Genomic DNA, 16,637 nt, shown 5'->3' with positions numbered 1-16,637 from the left:
TTTCTCTCATCATTGATGTTTCCATCTCTCTCTCCCTCTCCCTTCCTCTCTGAAATCAATAAAAATATTTTTTTTTAAAGAAAAGAGATCAGAATGAAGAAATCAACAGAAGTTCTAATTCCACTTATTTTTCAATTTGTCTCAAAATTAGTTGTCTTGAAAACCAAGAGGAAAAGGAGAAAAGGGTATCTTGAAATACAAAAAGATTGGTTTTGCATGTAAAGAATCACAGCCTGGAGACCTAATATTATGGAGTTTATGCCATAAACCTTAGAAAAGGGAAAATTTAATCATGAAGGCAAAGAAGTTTCCCCATCTCAAAAGGAGATTATATATCAGCCAGTGGGTGGGAAAGGAGAAATTGAAAATGACTTACTATAATTTAAATACTGGTAGCTACTTGAGAAAATGTCTAATGTTCCATCTCCTTAGGCTAGATGATGGTTGGTAAGAATGACAGAAGGGAAGGAGGCATGTCTGAATATACTGTTAGAAATCTGAGATGAGTTTTAAGTGATCCCAGAACAGAAGGATCATTGCCTGGCTATAAAGAGTATAACCAGGAGCCACATAGAGAAGTCCTCCATCCAATCTTCCGTGCAAATTGGGCATGTTACCTAGGCAACTGGATCTGAAATAGCAGTGGCTGAGGGGGGATGCCCAGGAGGATGGGCCTGAGAGTTTCCCCATAAAAGCCTTCACACTCCATAACAATGTGGATGCAGCAGCCAAGAGTTCCCCTAGTGATCTTAGCAGAGTATAGGCAAGATGAAAAGTCCATAGTCCAAAAAAGGCCTTGCAATGGGGATAAGAACTGGGGCCATAATGAGGTGTGATTTCAGCATCAGAGGCAGAGGCAACACCCAAAACCAGGATAGAAGAATGGCACCTTATTGGGGGCCATAGGGAATACAGGATGTCCAGCAGACCAGTTGGCTGGCTCCTAATGCCAGAAAGAAACATAAGATTACCACCATCACCACCCCCAAAAGGGCCAGATTACAGAATCATAATTAAGTAAGTTGATACCCAGAAGAGACTTAAAGTTTAACAGTCAGTGGTTCTCAACCTTCTGGCTCTTTAAATACAGTTCCTCATGTTGTGACCCAACCATAAAATTATTTTCGTTGCTACTTCATAACTGTAATGTTGCCACTGTTATGAATCGTAATGTAAAATATCTGATATGCAGGATAGGCGACCCCTGTGAAAGGGTCGTTCGACCGCCAAAGGGATCGCGACCCACAGGTTGAGAACCGCTGGAATGACTAATTACTTTAAATTGGTAATAATGAATGAGTTGGCCATGTCATCCAAAGGCCAGCATCACCAATTCAACATCAACAGGAGTCCTCAATTTGGAGTGCAGTGAGAGAAAAACTATTTAGTGTGGAACAGCTCGGCTGTGAGTCAGCTCCATCATAAAAGAGTGCAGCTGTGGAACCACACCGCTATGGGGCAACCCAGGTGAGGTGTCCTGGCCTAGGAGACCCCAGTGTTACAGCTCAGCTTTGATGTGACAGCTCCAGCTTGGGAAATGCAATTTTTAAAGGAAATTCGAAGTTCACTTCACTGTGAAGCTGGCTTATATAGAGAAGAGCTCCCACCCTGGTCCCTGATTGGTCCATTTTCATGTAAATGAGGACTCCAAAACACAGTTTGATTCATCCAAAATGCACTATCCTGAGTGGTTGAAATGGAGTTGCTCTGATTGGTCAGTAAAAATGCAAATGAGGATGTAGCTGCACAAACTTTCCCCAATGAAATGGGGAAAGTCTCAATTCTACTGGTCAAATTTCAATGCAAGGAGCTCTCTAATAAGGGTCAACTCAGACAGCAGGAGCACAGCGCAGCAGGCAGGCGGCTCCGTGCAGCGTTTCCCTGAGCACAAAGAGCAGGAGAGGCCCCTGCTCAGCAATGATTACTAGACTCTGTTTATAAATTTAAGCCGTTAGCCATCGGGAGTCCATCTTCACAGGTACTTTCATTTGGGGGTCAACAGCCCTCATCAACAAAAATGGGGACCTGAGTAAGCAAGCTTATGTTGATTATAAGAACACAAGGAATATTGTTGGTTTTGCACATAAGTTGTAACTGGTATTCATTTACAACTTTATCTCTTCTCTAAACAATATTTTATTGATGGCATGTTGTGCTTTAGGCTCTCTGCTAGGTGTTAAGTTTGCAAGTATTAATAAATCTTTATTAAGTATTAATAATCTTTATAGTCTTCTAGTGGCGTGGGCATGTTACCAAGGCAATAGGACCTGGTGTACCTGAGTCTGTAAATATCCTGACCAAGGGCTTAAACAATGAAGAAGTTTACCTTTTGAACACAACAGTCTGATGTAAGCATCCAGAGCGATATGGCAGCTCCACAGTGTCAGGGACACAGGCCTCTTCTGCCTATTGCTCTGCCATCCCAGGGCATTGCCCATATCTGCATAGTCAAAAATAGTTCACTATAGCCCTGGCCAGTTTGTCTCAGTGGATAGAGCGCCAGCCTGCAGACTGAAAGGTCCCAGGTTCGATTCCAGTCAAGGGCATGTACCTTGGTTGCGGGCACATCCCCAGTAGGAGGTGTGCAGGAGGCAGCTGATCGGTGTTTCTCTCTTATCGATGTTTCTAACTCTCTATCCCTCTCCTTTCCTCTCTGTAAAAAATCAATAAAATGTATTTTTTAAAAATAGTTCACTATACCCGTGTTCCAGTCAGTGGATAGGAGGGCAAAAGGGGTAAGGGAAGGGCATATCTTTTACTTTAAAGAGCATGTCTCAGAAGTTGCACACACCATTCTGTACACAAAGCATTTGGAAAAGAACCCAGTCACATGGCCACACATACTGCAAGGGAGGCTGGGTACTTTGGTTCTCATTTGAGCAGCCACATGTCTGATTCCATCATTTTAATGCATAAGGGCACACCAGAAACTGCAGCATCTGCTTTAGACTGTTCCTCTGCTTTCTCAAATATGCACAATATGTACTTCGACAAAGGAAAGGAACTAACTTCTGAAAGAAAGATAGAGGAAAGTACAAAGGGAAGCGGTAACATGCTGACCAAGAAGGCCTTCAGAGAAGAACTGAAGTTCGTATGGTAAGCAGGAGTTCACGCAGATGACAGCTCCACAGGGGCATTTAGGGTGAAGAAAGTAAAAGCATGTTCAGTTTCATGGGAGTGTAAGCTTTGCTGTTGCAGTTAGGGAATTGCAAATGGTTCTGTGAAGCCAAAGCACATGGAGGACTCAATGGAGATGAAATTAGCTAGATAGAAAAAAAAAAAGCAGATCGTAAACAGCCTTCTATGGCCATCTAGAAATGTGATTATTGCTCTGCAGGTACTAAGGACATGGCTGATTAATTTTAAGTGGGAAAGTGACATAACTGTATTCAGAGAATAGATGAGCATGAAGACAGAGAAGACTTGGGAGGCTGCTGCAATTTACAAAAACAGGATTACAGGGCTATTACTTATAGCAATACCCATAGAAATAGAGCTTCAGGCGACAGATTCTGAAGGACTTGGAATTAACTGACAGTAAAAATGAAGGGACAGAAAGATTATTGAATACCTGAGTAGTATGAGAGATACTAAAAAACACCTGAGTGAAAGTGACCGCTATTCACATAAAATAAGGATCTGAGATTCAAGAGCAGGTCTACAATGGAAATGTCAGCAGTGTGTGATGTGGTAGGTACACCATTTGACATTAATCACTGAAAATACGTAGCTTGAGAAGAGAAGACATCTGAGGATGGAGCATTGCTTAGTATGCAGTGCCTAGTAGTATCACAGACTTCCAAATGTAAAGCATTTTGGAAGTCCAATTTCAAAGTTCTGGTCCACTTAGGCAGTTATTGTATTGAAATACATCAAAAGTCACTGTAATTGGGAGCTGACAGGGAATCAATAAGGAGAAGGGATTCTGTTGCTTTCAGTAGAACAGGAGGTGCAGAACTTTAAAATAACTACTATAATAGAGTTTAAATTAAAAGATGGATGCAAATCTCAGGTCTGTCTCTTACTGGCAGGCTGACCTTGGGCACAGAAGAAGCAGGTCTTCAAAGAGGAAGAAAAATCATGTGCAGAAAGAAGCAAGGACAGGAAATTGAAAGAAAATGCTGCCTGTATTTCCATGATGTCTGATCTCCTTGGAATTCTTCCTTCCTACCTTTGAGTTCCATAAAACGCCATTGTAATTTATAATACTTTTTTTTATAAAATTGATTTGTTTCTTACAACAGTAAGGTCCTAATATGCAGATGCACCATCCTATTAGAAGGAGAAATGTGATCCCCTCCAATATGGAATGTGTGTGTGTGTGTGTGTGTGTTTAGTTCAAGGCTGACCTTTTGGATTCAAGGCAAGAGAAAAGGACATATGAGGAGGAAAGAGAGTAGGAAAAAGTAACTCTATCTATAGCAGAGATGGTTAGTTACCATCCCATATGCATTACCCTCTTTCGTCCATAGAGAACCCACATTTTAATTGATAATTGGTTAAAAGCACTTTGGAATTTCCCTTATAGACAGGCATGACATGTGACAAAATTCTGGATGAGACATAAATGGAAAACGATATGAAATTTCCTAGAAGACTGCTGAAAAAAACACTAACTCATTTAGAAAATATCTGGTTGTCCTTTCTCCCTTCCCCCTTCCAGCATTCTGGACAGCTGACATGAGAGCAGGAGTGCCAGCAGCCATCTTGGACCAAGAGGTGACCTTGAGAATGACAGCCATTCATAGGATGATGGAATCAGATGGCAGAAGGAACCTGAGTTTCTGATGACCATAGAGCCACCATGAGAGCCCTGTACTCTCTTTTTTGTTCCTTTCATACGGAAGAGAAATAAACTTTTATCTTATTTAAGGCATTTAATAAGGATTTTCTGGTATATGAAGTTAAACCTAATTGTAGCACATACTTTTTAATATCAATATGCCTTTGTATTATTCATTACAACTTAAATTCCTAATATTACTGCTGCATTTATCATAGTATTTCTTTTTTAAAATATATTTTATTGATTTTTTACAGAGAGGAAGGGAGAGGGATAGAGAGTTAGAAACATCCGTGAGAGAGAAACATCGATCAGCTGCCTCCTGCACATCTCCTACTGGGGATGTGCCCACAACCCAGGTACATGCCCTTGACCGGAATCGAACCAGGGACCTTTCAGTCCACAGGCTGACACTCTATCCACTGAACCAAACCAGCCAGGGCCATCATAGTACTTCTTAGATTAAAAAAAATATATTTATGAACTCTTCTTTCTTACATTTTTAAAAGATTTTTTGTATTGATTTTTAGAGAGAGAAAGAAAGGGAGAGAGAGAAACATCACTCTACTGATCGCTCACCCCTTGCCACCCTGGCATGTGCCCTGACCAGGAATCAGACCAGCAACCTTTTGGTGCACAGGATGACAGCCAACCAACTGAACCACACAGGCCAGGGCCCTTTCTTACACTTATCTGTAGGAATTCTGCAGGGGGCAAACAACCATCAAATTAAGAAACCTGTTTTCAGATGCCAGTTATACCACTTTATGAAGTACTAGAATTTCAGGGACTTTTTTTATATCTTAAAATGAAGGATTTGAATTAAATGATCTTTAAAGGTCTCTTCTCTTATCCTGTATGTCTTATTTTCATCACATGGTTATTGAAAAGATCAAATATGTAACTACTAGTTAGCAAACACATAACACTGAGCCAGGCACTTATTAATTTAACCATCCTAAAGACCTATGAGGTAGGTGTCACCCATTTTACACATAAGAAAACTGAGGTATACAGAGGTTAAATAATTTGCCTAAGTCACACAGCTTATACTTGGCAGAACCTGGATTCAAACCTAGGAAGTCTGCCTGGGTCTCTGATCTTAACCAGTGCCCTGACCTGCCTCAATACACAGAGCAGTAAATTAGCTCCACTTAACCAGAGGCTCTAGTCTCTCCAGTACAAATGACTCAAAGAGCCTAACAGGACCCATCAATTTTACTTATAAAATATTTCTAGCCCTAGCCAGTTTGGCTCAGTGGATAGAGCGTTGGCCTGCGAACTGAAGGGTCCTGGGTTCGATTCCAGTCAGGGGCACATGCCTGGGTTGTAGGCTCGATCCCCAGTAGGGGGTCTGCAGGAAGCAGCAGCCAATGATGATTTTCTCTCATCATTGATGTTTCTATCTCTCTCCCTCTCCCTTCCACTCTGAAAGCAATTAAAATATATATATTCCTAAAGGTGATTTCTCCCAACCCTTTAAACCCAGTATTGGTGTGAAGCTCATAGTGCAAAGGAGCTTCGGAAAGGCACCATGCTGTGGGTTGGAGGGATACAGTTTCCCTGAGAAGCAGGACTGAAGAAATTTTTTCAGAATAGCTTGGGGAAGGAGGCTATTTCTAATTTTTAAATAATTAGGTAAATGAATAGATAAACCATTGTCTATCCTCTCTCAAGCTGGGTGCACCAGTGATCTCGCCACTGCCTTGCTGCAATGGGCTAAGCCCTGACATGCCTGCTGCTGAGTGAGCTTCCGCCTCACAGCTCCGGCCACTGCTCCTCCTCGCTTCCCTGGCATGTGGCTACTGGGTTTTACATAGAAATGCGGGAAATGCCTTCCAGCTAATTTCTACATGAAATACAATATATTTGCCAGATAAGCTGGACCCTCATAGTGTCCATAAATCAATTATGTTTATCCTTAGCCAAGAATGTACTAAAATGCTCTTTCCTCATTTTGAAACCCAATCTGATATTCACAGTAATGTTGCTGCCCTTCATATGAATCATTGTCTCATACTGTAGTTGTTAGTGCTGTGGCTGATTCATTTTCTGCTTTATAGTATTTGAAATGATCATTTCACTTGTGGTAGGATTTGGGGAGTTATTGAAGTAAATCCTTTTATTCACTAGACTTTTCTTCTTCTTTTTTTTTTTTTTTTTTTTTTTTACCTCATCTTCAGTCTCTTTGTTCAAATTTTACACCAAAGTTTTCTGAAAGCTGTAGCAAGTAGGGAAAAAACAAACTGGTAAATCCCACTGAAGCCAGCAAAGCCATACAAATGGATTGCGAAGCCTCTCTCGCCACGACTATTCCTTGATCTTGCCTTTCTTAACAGAGTCTCACCACAGCTGTCCTATTATTTTCCCCTTTCATCCCTCTGAAATACATGTATGTTCACATTATGTGCTAAAACACTTTTAAAATATCAAAGTCTTTATTTCTGGTCATTATCCAAATACATACAGATAAATATGAGTTATTTTTTTAGGTATCATATATACACATCACCATTTTGGAAGAGCCACATTTAAAGAAAGATGGCTGCTGCCCTCATACCTCCAATATCCTATTATTTTGTGCATATGAAGAAGGTCTCATTGGATCATCTCTGGTTTAGAAGCTTTGGGATATTTAGTTTGGGGATTATGACCTGCTGCTCTGTCCACATTAAATGCTCCACTGTCAGAATTAGTGGAAATAGGTGCACTAGCAGAAGGAAGGCCATCTGACTCAGATTGCCAAAGCTCAAGTGGAAAGTAAGGAGATGGGAAAGCAGGAGTCTTTTGGACACTGTCATCACTATAAGAAACTGTAATGATAAAAGGGGGGACGTGCCACTGCAGATATTGCTGAGGATCACTTCAGCAAGAAATTCCTTTCTTTCCGTGACCACAGTCACAAGTAGATTCTATTTCAACATCCATGATGTAGCTTTACTTTAGGAGGGGTTGTTTATATTATATTCTGGTTATGGGGCTATTTCTTGCCTTAAAAACTGACAAAGGCCTATTCTCTCTTTACATTTAAAGTACTGAGCTTTTCATTTTAAAATTTTAGGTGTGAAATTCCACCTTCATAATGAATTTCTGAATGCTTGCAATGTGCAGTGCACTGTACCAAGAGCTTTTCTCCAAAATCCTATCTGAACCTTAAAACAATCCTTTGTTATATTATCAACTCTTCCTTATACATGAGGATATAAAACATCACATAACTATTAAAGGCAAGATCCATGTCAAATCCCAGGCTTTGGAGACTTCAAAACCCATGTTTTTAACTACTAACTCATGCTACATTGTCTTTGCTCTCAGATGTAGATTGCCCAAGAGCTATGCTGTTTTACCCCACATCTTTTCATTAGCCAGTATGTCTTGGGGTAATCAGTTGGTTTTTAGAAACTTCCTTTTTGCTTTCCATTTTCAGTGCTCACAGGATTGTGTGTGGTTCCTTTTAAAGAGTTAGAGTGAATACAGAACAATGGCATTATCCAAAAGGCGAATTTGTTTTAAATGGTTTCAACCATTTTCTTTTCTATCAACACATTTATTCTAAAAACCACATAAAAAAGACCCAGAACTAGCTGCATTTTTATATTGGCTGAAGATTATTCTGCATTTTGTAAAATGACTGGTTTTATAAGACATAGGATGACACACCTCTCGGCAACAGAGCAGCTGGTCTTACAATGGGCAATTCAGCCAGCAACCTTCCTTCACCCTGGGCTTCTCATATGGAGCTGCCATGACATCTAGTGGCCAAAGGTAAGGGAAGATACTCTTTATCCATAAAGAATATAGGAGTTGGAATTTAGAAGCATATTTACAATCTTATATAGCTAATGAAATTTTAAATTTACACAGTGCTTTATCATTTACAACTCACTTTTTTATCAATTATTGATTTGTGGACTTGAAGGCAATATCTTTTCTATTTTGTTCAGATTTTTAAAACATCTATTATCATTGTTATACCACAGTAATGATTTATTCTGAGTTTATTCTACAAGAATGGAATATAGGCCTTAGCCAGTCCTGCTCAGTGGTTAGAGTGTTGGCCCTTGGACTGAAGGGTCCCAGGTTCTTATTCCTGTCTGGGGTACTTACATCGGTTGCAGTCTCAATCCCAGGCCCTTGTTGGGGCACGTGCAGAAGGCAACCAATCAATGTGTTTCTCTCATCTCACATCCATGTTTCTCTCTTTCTGTCTCCTCCCTCCCTTCCACACTCTAAAAAAAAAAAAAAAAAAGAGTGAAATGTAGGATTTGATTCTTTGTGTTTCACTTCTACAAGAGTAACAAATCTTTACATGAAATGCAGATGATCAAACTTACATTCTTAGCAGTCTAAGTTAACAAGTAATGAATTCGTATTAACTCAATTAAATTACAGTTAAATAATAATGAATATACATGTAAATTTTCTATGTCTTTTTTTAAATTTCCTATGTCTTTTGCTGAGTTAATTAAATGGTAACTTTTGCTAAATTTTAAAAAAAATATTTAATGCTTTTAGAGGAAGCAATAGATGACCAGAAATTGGTTTTTAAAAATCAAAAACAATAATTAAAAATTAACAGCTTGGGATCATTTTCAGCAGATGTTTAATTTTAAAAGTCTATCCTCTAGTAATTAAGTGTTCTTTAATTTAAGGTAAAAGAAACCACCATATGCAAATGACCAGGAAAAAGGTTTTAAATGCTTTTTTTCTGCTGTAATTTCTCAGCCTATGAAACTCCAAAAGCAGAGTCTGAGAGAATGTCTGATGCATGAGTGATTTATTTAAAATTCCAATTGCAGGAGCAAGAGTGAAGGATAGGACAGACCAGGAAGGATAAGAATAGATACAAAGGGAGGAAGAGCTGATATAAAAGTAGAATATGGACTTGGCTACTCTTAGGTACAAGTGGGTGGGACCTTCTGAAAAGACTTAATGAATGTACTATGCCTCCAAATCATCCACGAGAAGGATGAAAGTATAGAGCATTTATCTGTCAGCTCCCATTCCCATTGGTCAAGCTTTGTCACATGGGTCACAAATTCTCCCACATTTCCATGCGTGTCCAAGCATCCCAGGCTGCAGATGTCAAAGAAGGCTCATATGGACTGAGGCCAGGCCATTCTGCTTGCACTTATACAAAACAGGTCAACATGTGTGCAGACCTGTTCTCTGCAACCATGATTAGAAAGAAAATGAGGCCAAGTGGATCTACAGTGTAAAAGAGATGCCCAATACCTGTGTATATTACCTGTGTTATCTTCATAATAAATAGGTCATTCAAGTTCATTAATAGGGGTACTTTTATATTTTATTGACATTACTAAGTATGTTGATTGATTGATATAATCATCACTCTGTCCAATACATAATAGAAGTAAAAATTACAAAGAGATCTTGAATCAGCAGTGAAATTCATACATCTTGAATGGCAATTATTTTATCAGTGTTAGTCCAAATAATGTGCACAGTAGGAATTATGTGGAAATATTCACTGTTGTAAAAATTCAACATTTAAAACCAATTATCTCTATATGAAATCTTGATATAGTAGAAATGGCAGGCTGCTAATTACAAAATAGAATATGGACAATGCTTTTCAACTTACTGCTGTCATAGATTATGAGAGGTTTTATATAGTCCACAATAAATGTGGCTCAGTGAGCCATTGATTCTCAATTTGATAGGTGAGGGAAAGCATGGTTCCCAATTATGAACCATTGATATAGGATATAAAGACATACATTAAAATATATGTAAATAAAAATATACACACATGTATCTATACATGCATACATACATGTATAGGGTGGGGCAAAAATAGGTTAAAGTTGCTCATATGGAAAAGAATACAATAATAATACAAGAATAAACTCTGTGGTTTACATACTCACAACTGTAAACCTTTGCCTCACCCTGTATACATATGTATGTGTCTATGTGTGCATATTTGCCAAAGATTTCTTTTTTTTTTCTGCAGGAAGCTTTCTGTTTGTGAGATTTATGTTTCATCAGGTTACCATTTATCAACATGAATTCCATAAGATGTAACTTCTTTCAATATCATTGCTATCAAGGTGGAGAGCCTGTTTAGAGGCTCGTGTTCCAATGCACAAAACATGCCATAAAAGTGAGCCTAGAGGTTTTTTCCTAGCTGTCACCTCTTCTAAGAAGTATAACATCAAAGTTTGTTATAGTTTTCTATGTTCTGCACACCTGAAATAGAGAGGGGCTTCAATCCGTCTGGAGGTTTGCTCTCTCATTTCTTTTTTTTTTTTTTTTTTTTTTTCCTGTGGGCCCGTCACCCAGCTTCAATAGTTTTTGGGTTTTTTTGTTGTTGTTTTTTTATTGCTTAAAGTATTACAAAGGGAATTACATATGTGTCCTTCCCCCCTCCCCCGGCCCTTGACAGTCCCCTAGCCTCCCCTACACCCCAGTGTCTTATGTCCATTGGTTATGCTTATACGCATGCATACAAGTCCTTCGGTTGATCTCTTACCCCCTTCCCTCCTGCCCCCCAACCCTCCCCGGCCTTCCTGCTGCAGTTTGACAATCTGTTTGAGGCAGCTCTGCCTCTGTATCTATTATTGTTCAAAAGTTTATAATGGTCTCTATTATCCATGAATGCATCTCCACAAAAGCTTGAATAATTAATATTGGCCTAAATAATAGTACTGAGAACTATTTATAGTTCCCTCTTTGTATTTTCTATTTTATTTGAATTTTCTATATCATTGTATATTATCTATTAGACTAGAAAATAAAATAAAACTATTTTTATCTAGAAAGAGAATTAAAGCCTTTGATATGTTATTTTTAAGCTGATAAAAACAATCTTTCTGTTTCCTTACAGGTCGTATAAGTTTCTGAATACCTATGACCAGATTTCATTTATTTCATCTGCTATGTTACTGCCATTATTTGTGGGTTATTAAACAAGGACTAATATATATAAAGCCCATGCTTTCTTAAATATTGAGATAGAAGGAAGAAATGTTAACCTGTTTTGTGAATTTCAAAGAGCCCACTTCCTCCTCCCACAAGAGGTAACTCCTCACATTCCTTAAGGCTTTAGCAGATCCCTGTTCCCCGGGGGAGAAGCAGAGTGCACCAAACTTCAGGAGCCAATGCCTCCCTGATACATTAAGAAGTCAATAACTCACTTCTACCAGGATTAGATCATTGATTCCAACATGATCTTAACAGAAGTGTTTAATGCCAGCTCCCTCCCTGCTAAACCTCTTAGAATAGTTTGTTCTTAGGACATATCCTCCCAAGAGAGCAGCAGGGTAGATTCAAGCTAAGAAAGCTAAATCAACTCATCTTGGCCAGTAGCTTAGCTATATTGCTACTGAAAAAAAGTCTGTTACAAAATAGGAAATCCTGTACCCTGAACCATTCACCACTTCCTACCGAGCCTAATAGAAGCTATAAAGCTCCTGATGTTGGATTAGGCATTAGTAATCTTGGTACCATATAAATACACCCCATGCTATAATAAATTCAATGAAAACCCAAAGCAGATTGTTCTTAAAAATCATCTAGTTTTTCCTCTTAAAAATATGCATTTTACACACACACACACACACACACACACACACACGCATGGATTTTAAAAAAACAATAGCAAATAAATGTGAAAGTAAAATACTCCTAAAATTAAGGACAATCTCCTTTTCAGAAAGCTATACATAGCCCAGCTGGTGTGGCACAATGGTTGATTGTCGATTTATGAACCAGGAGGTCACAGTTTGATTCCTGGTCAAGGTCCATCCCCAATTCGGGGCATGCAGGAGGCAGCCAATCAATGATTCTCTCTCATCATTGATGTTTCTATCTCTCTCTCCCTCTCCCTTCCTCTCTGAAATCATTAAAAATATAATTTTTTTTAAAAAGTCAGTTGGGGTTTAAAAAAACAACAACAGAAAGCTATACATAATTCAACAGATTTTAGTAAGGATAGAAATGTTAATAAAATAATTTATCCTCATTTAGACAAAAGTTCAATTGCAATATAACTATTTATTAAATATACTTATAATCTATACATAAAAAATATCATTTAGTCTTTAAAATGAATAATTTAGAAATAAGTGTGACTGAAAAGATTTAATTTTAAATCCAGGTCAGATTTTAGGAGTGACTTCATGATGTACAACTATTCTGGGTAACAGGTATTATTAATAGCAATTTTGTAGATAAAGAAATTAAGGCCAATAAATACTAATTCTGTTGCTCAAAGTCAAATAGTAAGTAAGTGGAAGGACTGGGATAGAGCCTAGATCTTAACTTGTAAGCCCAAAATATGTGGGGGGTTTTTCTGCATCATGCTTCCTCCTTGACATTACAAAGAGAAATTTATTGTTTGGGGTGGCTGAGAAAGAGTCAGTTATTCTTTTAACTTAAAAATATATAAAAACACAATGTATCATTTATTTAAGAGAGAAATAATATGGGTATGTTGGGAATATATTTCATTAATAGGATGTTGTTGATGCCCTTTGAATGAGTTTAATTACTGAAGTAGTAAAAAGATACCATTATGAGTTGATTCATCTAAATAAATCCTGAGGTTAGCAAAGCAGCTACCTGGCTCAGGTTCCCAATTGGAGCATTAGCTGAAGATGAAGAATGGCACAGGCCCTAGCTGGTTTGGCTCAATGGATAGAGTGTCAGCCTGCAGATTGAAGGGTCCCGGGTTTGATTTCAGTCAAGGGCACATGCCCAGGTTGCGGGCTCGATTCCCAGTAGGGGGCATGCAGGAGGCAGCCAATGAATGATTCTCTCTCATCATTGATGTTTCTATCTCTCTCTCCCTCTCCCTTCCTCTCTAAAATCAATGAAAAAATATATATATTTTTAAAAAAAGAATGGCACAGGGCTACCAGTCTTACCTCAGGGAACTGGTCCCAAGTTAACTAAAGATAGAGTGAACGTGTGAGTCAAATACAAGCTTTCTAACAAGTCTACCTTTTAAGGGAGAAGAGAGTGTGATCTGTCTATTAAAATTATTGGAGAGAAAATAAAATCATTGGAGGGATGGTAGGAAAAAAAGCCTACTTAGCAAATATAAATAATGATGCTTGGAAAAGAAAGAGGACCACTCAGGGTTGTAGGAGAGACATTGCAATATCCACAGGCCTCGGTGCTACATGAAGGTCCTATAAATGGAAGACATGGCAGAACATCAAAACTAAAGCCAGAGCAAAAAGCTTGGCTCAGGCCCCTGCAAAGGAGAGACTACAGTGGAACTGAGAAGAGTTGTGAGCCACCCCGAGATCTGCTGAGGAGAGCGTGCAACTTGAACAAATAGGAAGTCTGATAATTAAGCTGCTGGTACTCATAGCCAAAGCTTAGAGTGAAGGTTATGTGATGTAAGAACCAGGTCTAAAATCATAGTACTCCAGGTTGACAGGTGTCTGTAGTCCACGTGGTCCAGGAACCATGTGTCTCCCACCCACCCTGTACTTCACTGTCCTCTGGGGCACTTTCCTCTTCTGCCTTGGGTGCAACTGGGCTGCAGAGACATGTTTTCAGCTCATTAGACATGTTTTAAGACCCAGATCCAGAAGTGTTATACCTAATTTCTCATATACCTTTGGTAAGAATTTAGGCACATGGACACTCCTAGATCTAAGAAAGACTGGGACATGCCGTCCTTACTTATCTAGTGTTGTATAGTCTCTAATTTACCTTAGCTGCAATTCTATAATTATGGAGGGAGACAAATATTTGTGAACAACCAACACTCTTTACCTATCAATAGTAATCTATCCTCTATCTTCATTTTTATTCACTTGCCGTTGACTGTACCCCTCCCTCCAGAAAGCTAGACGTTTAGAAAGGGCTGTAATTCTTTATATGTATGTTTATGATTCCTACAATCTTTATGTAGGCACTACCAGTATATAATCCACAGTGCAAGTTCATTTTTCCCTCAATAAATTGCTTTTTTATATTTATAAAATTCCAAGTTAGAAGAAATCCGTAAGATATTATTTGGATGAAGTGTCTGAACCAATGCCCAGAACAGCAAGAAGCAACCCTCACATAACAGAATCTAAACTTGAACATAAAACATATTACTGCAGTGTATCTTTTAAATTTCTTATCTTTAGTAATTAGCTTTTATGTATCTATAAAAATCTGTGGGAACACATTAAAAGCACAGATTATCTTGATAACTGGGCTTTTTTTTTTTTAAGAAAGAGATTTAAAGAATCCCTAATTATACAGAATATCTGGTTGAAAAGTTTCAGTAAATCTGGCATGTAGCTGCATTACTAAATTCAACCATTAGAATATTATTAAACTCATTCATATAAATTATGTATACAGCATATCATAGAAAAATAAATATTTATACATCCTGTTAATGGCCTACAAATTGGAATTTTGATGCTTAAAAGTTTCAATTTTTTTTTTTTTTTCGCCCTGGGAGCCGGGCTGCACTCCGCTGTGCTACCAGGAGCAAATGCTGCCACGGAAGCCACTAGAGAGAGTTAGAGCCATGAGCCTGGCTGGGGACCGCTTCAGGCTCAGAGAGAAGCACTTTTGAGATGCAAAGGTCCTGAGGTGCGGACCAGCTGAAAGGCGCACCGCCCGCCTCTCCGGCCGGTGCGGGAGGAGGAGTCTGGCCGCTGGGCTCTGAAATCCCTCCGCGCTCGCCGTAGGGCCTGGCCTCCCCGGAGCGGGTCCGAGTGTCCGGACCGGCTGCGTGGTGGCCGGCGACGGGCCGAGGGGTGGGGCTGGGCAGCGACCGACCGCGGGGGAGGTCATGGGAGCGGAAGGCCTCACCGCCTGGCTCTTCCCTCCCTTCCCCCGTGGTCGGCTCCCCGCTTGCCCGCGCTGGGGCCGGGGGTCCATTCGGCCCTTGGGGCCCGGTCGGGGGGACTGGGGCCTGCGTGGGCCGACCGCCGGGCCCCATGGGGGGGGGGGCATTGGCTCCCCAGCCCACGGCGGGAGCCCGGCGCGGGCTGCCACCCGCCCGCTGCCCCCCGGACCGGGCCTAGTGCAGCAGCGGCGGCAGCAGAGTGGGGCGTGCGCCCTAGCTCGGGGAAGCCGCCATGCTGCAGCGCACCGGCCCCATGGGCGGGCCTGCTCCGAGCGGATGCCGCTCCTCCAGAGCTGGGCCACTCCAGCGGCTGCACCCCGTTTGCTGGGCCTGTGCCGTCCAGACGCGCTGGAGTCCCAGTCTGCCCGCAGGCCAGCTGTGGGTGCTGTGCGGGGGCTGTGCGGGAGGGCCATCCTGCCTTGTGGCGAGTTCGAGCGGCAGCAGCAGGAGCCGGACAAGGACTGCGCCCTCCATCTTGCCTTGGGTCCTTCATCTTGGGACAGAGCCATGTGCGCCCTCCATCTTGCCTTGGGTTCTCCATTTTGGGACGGTGCCATGTGCTTCCTCACGGGAAGAAGCCGCTGCTAGCCACACCCAGGATTTCTCTGGACTAACCAATAATAATCAAGGGAAGTGCACGCCATCACTATGACCACATCCTGTACCGACTCGCGCCTGGCCAATCAGCGGGGCCCACAGTCCCCTCTCCTGCCCTCACTCCACCCCCCTTTAAAACCCCCTGTCCCATCAGGCCTCCCTCTCTCTCGGCCACTGGAGCTTACCGTTGCATCGGTGAGTGTGGCCGGGGAGCCAAACCTAGGTTTGAAATAAATGACTCTTTGCTTTTGCATCGGACTGACTGGCTCCCTGGAGGTCTTGGGAACTTTGAAATCTGGGCACAACACCAGCAGGGTTTGTTACAAAAACACAGGCCAGGCTGTGGGCGGGCAAATAGGGAATAGCGCCACAGGGTAGTCAGCAGAGGAGGGAGATTCAGCACCGTGGGGCAGAGAAACGTTTACA

The sequence above is a fragment of the Myotis myotis genome, unplaced genomic scaffold (assembly GCF_014108235.1).
Source record: "Myotis myotis isolate mMyoMyo1 unplaced genomic scaffold, mMyoMyo1.p scaffold_m19_p_1, whole genome shotgun sequence".
In the NCBI taxonomy this organism is placed as follows: domain Eukaryota; kingdom Metazoa; phylum Chordata; class Mammalia; order Chiroptera; family Vespertilionidae; genus Myotis; species Myotis myotis.
Note: the sequence above shows the minus strand (reverse complement) of the source record.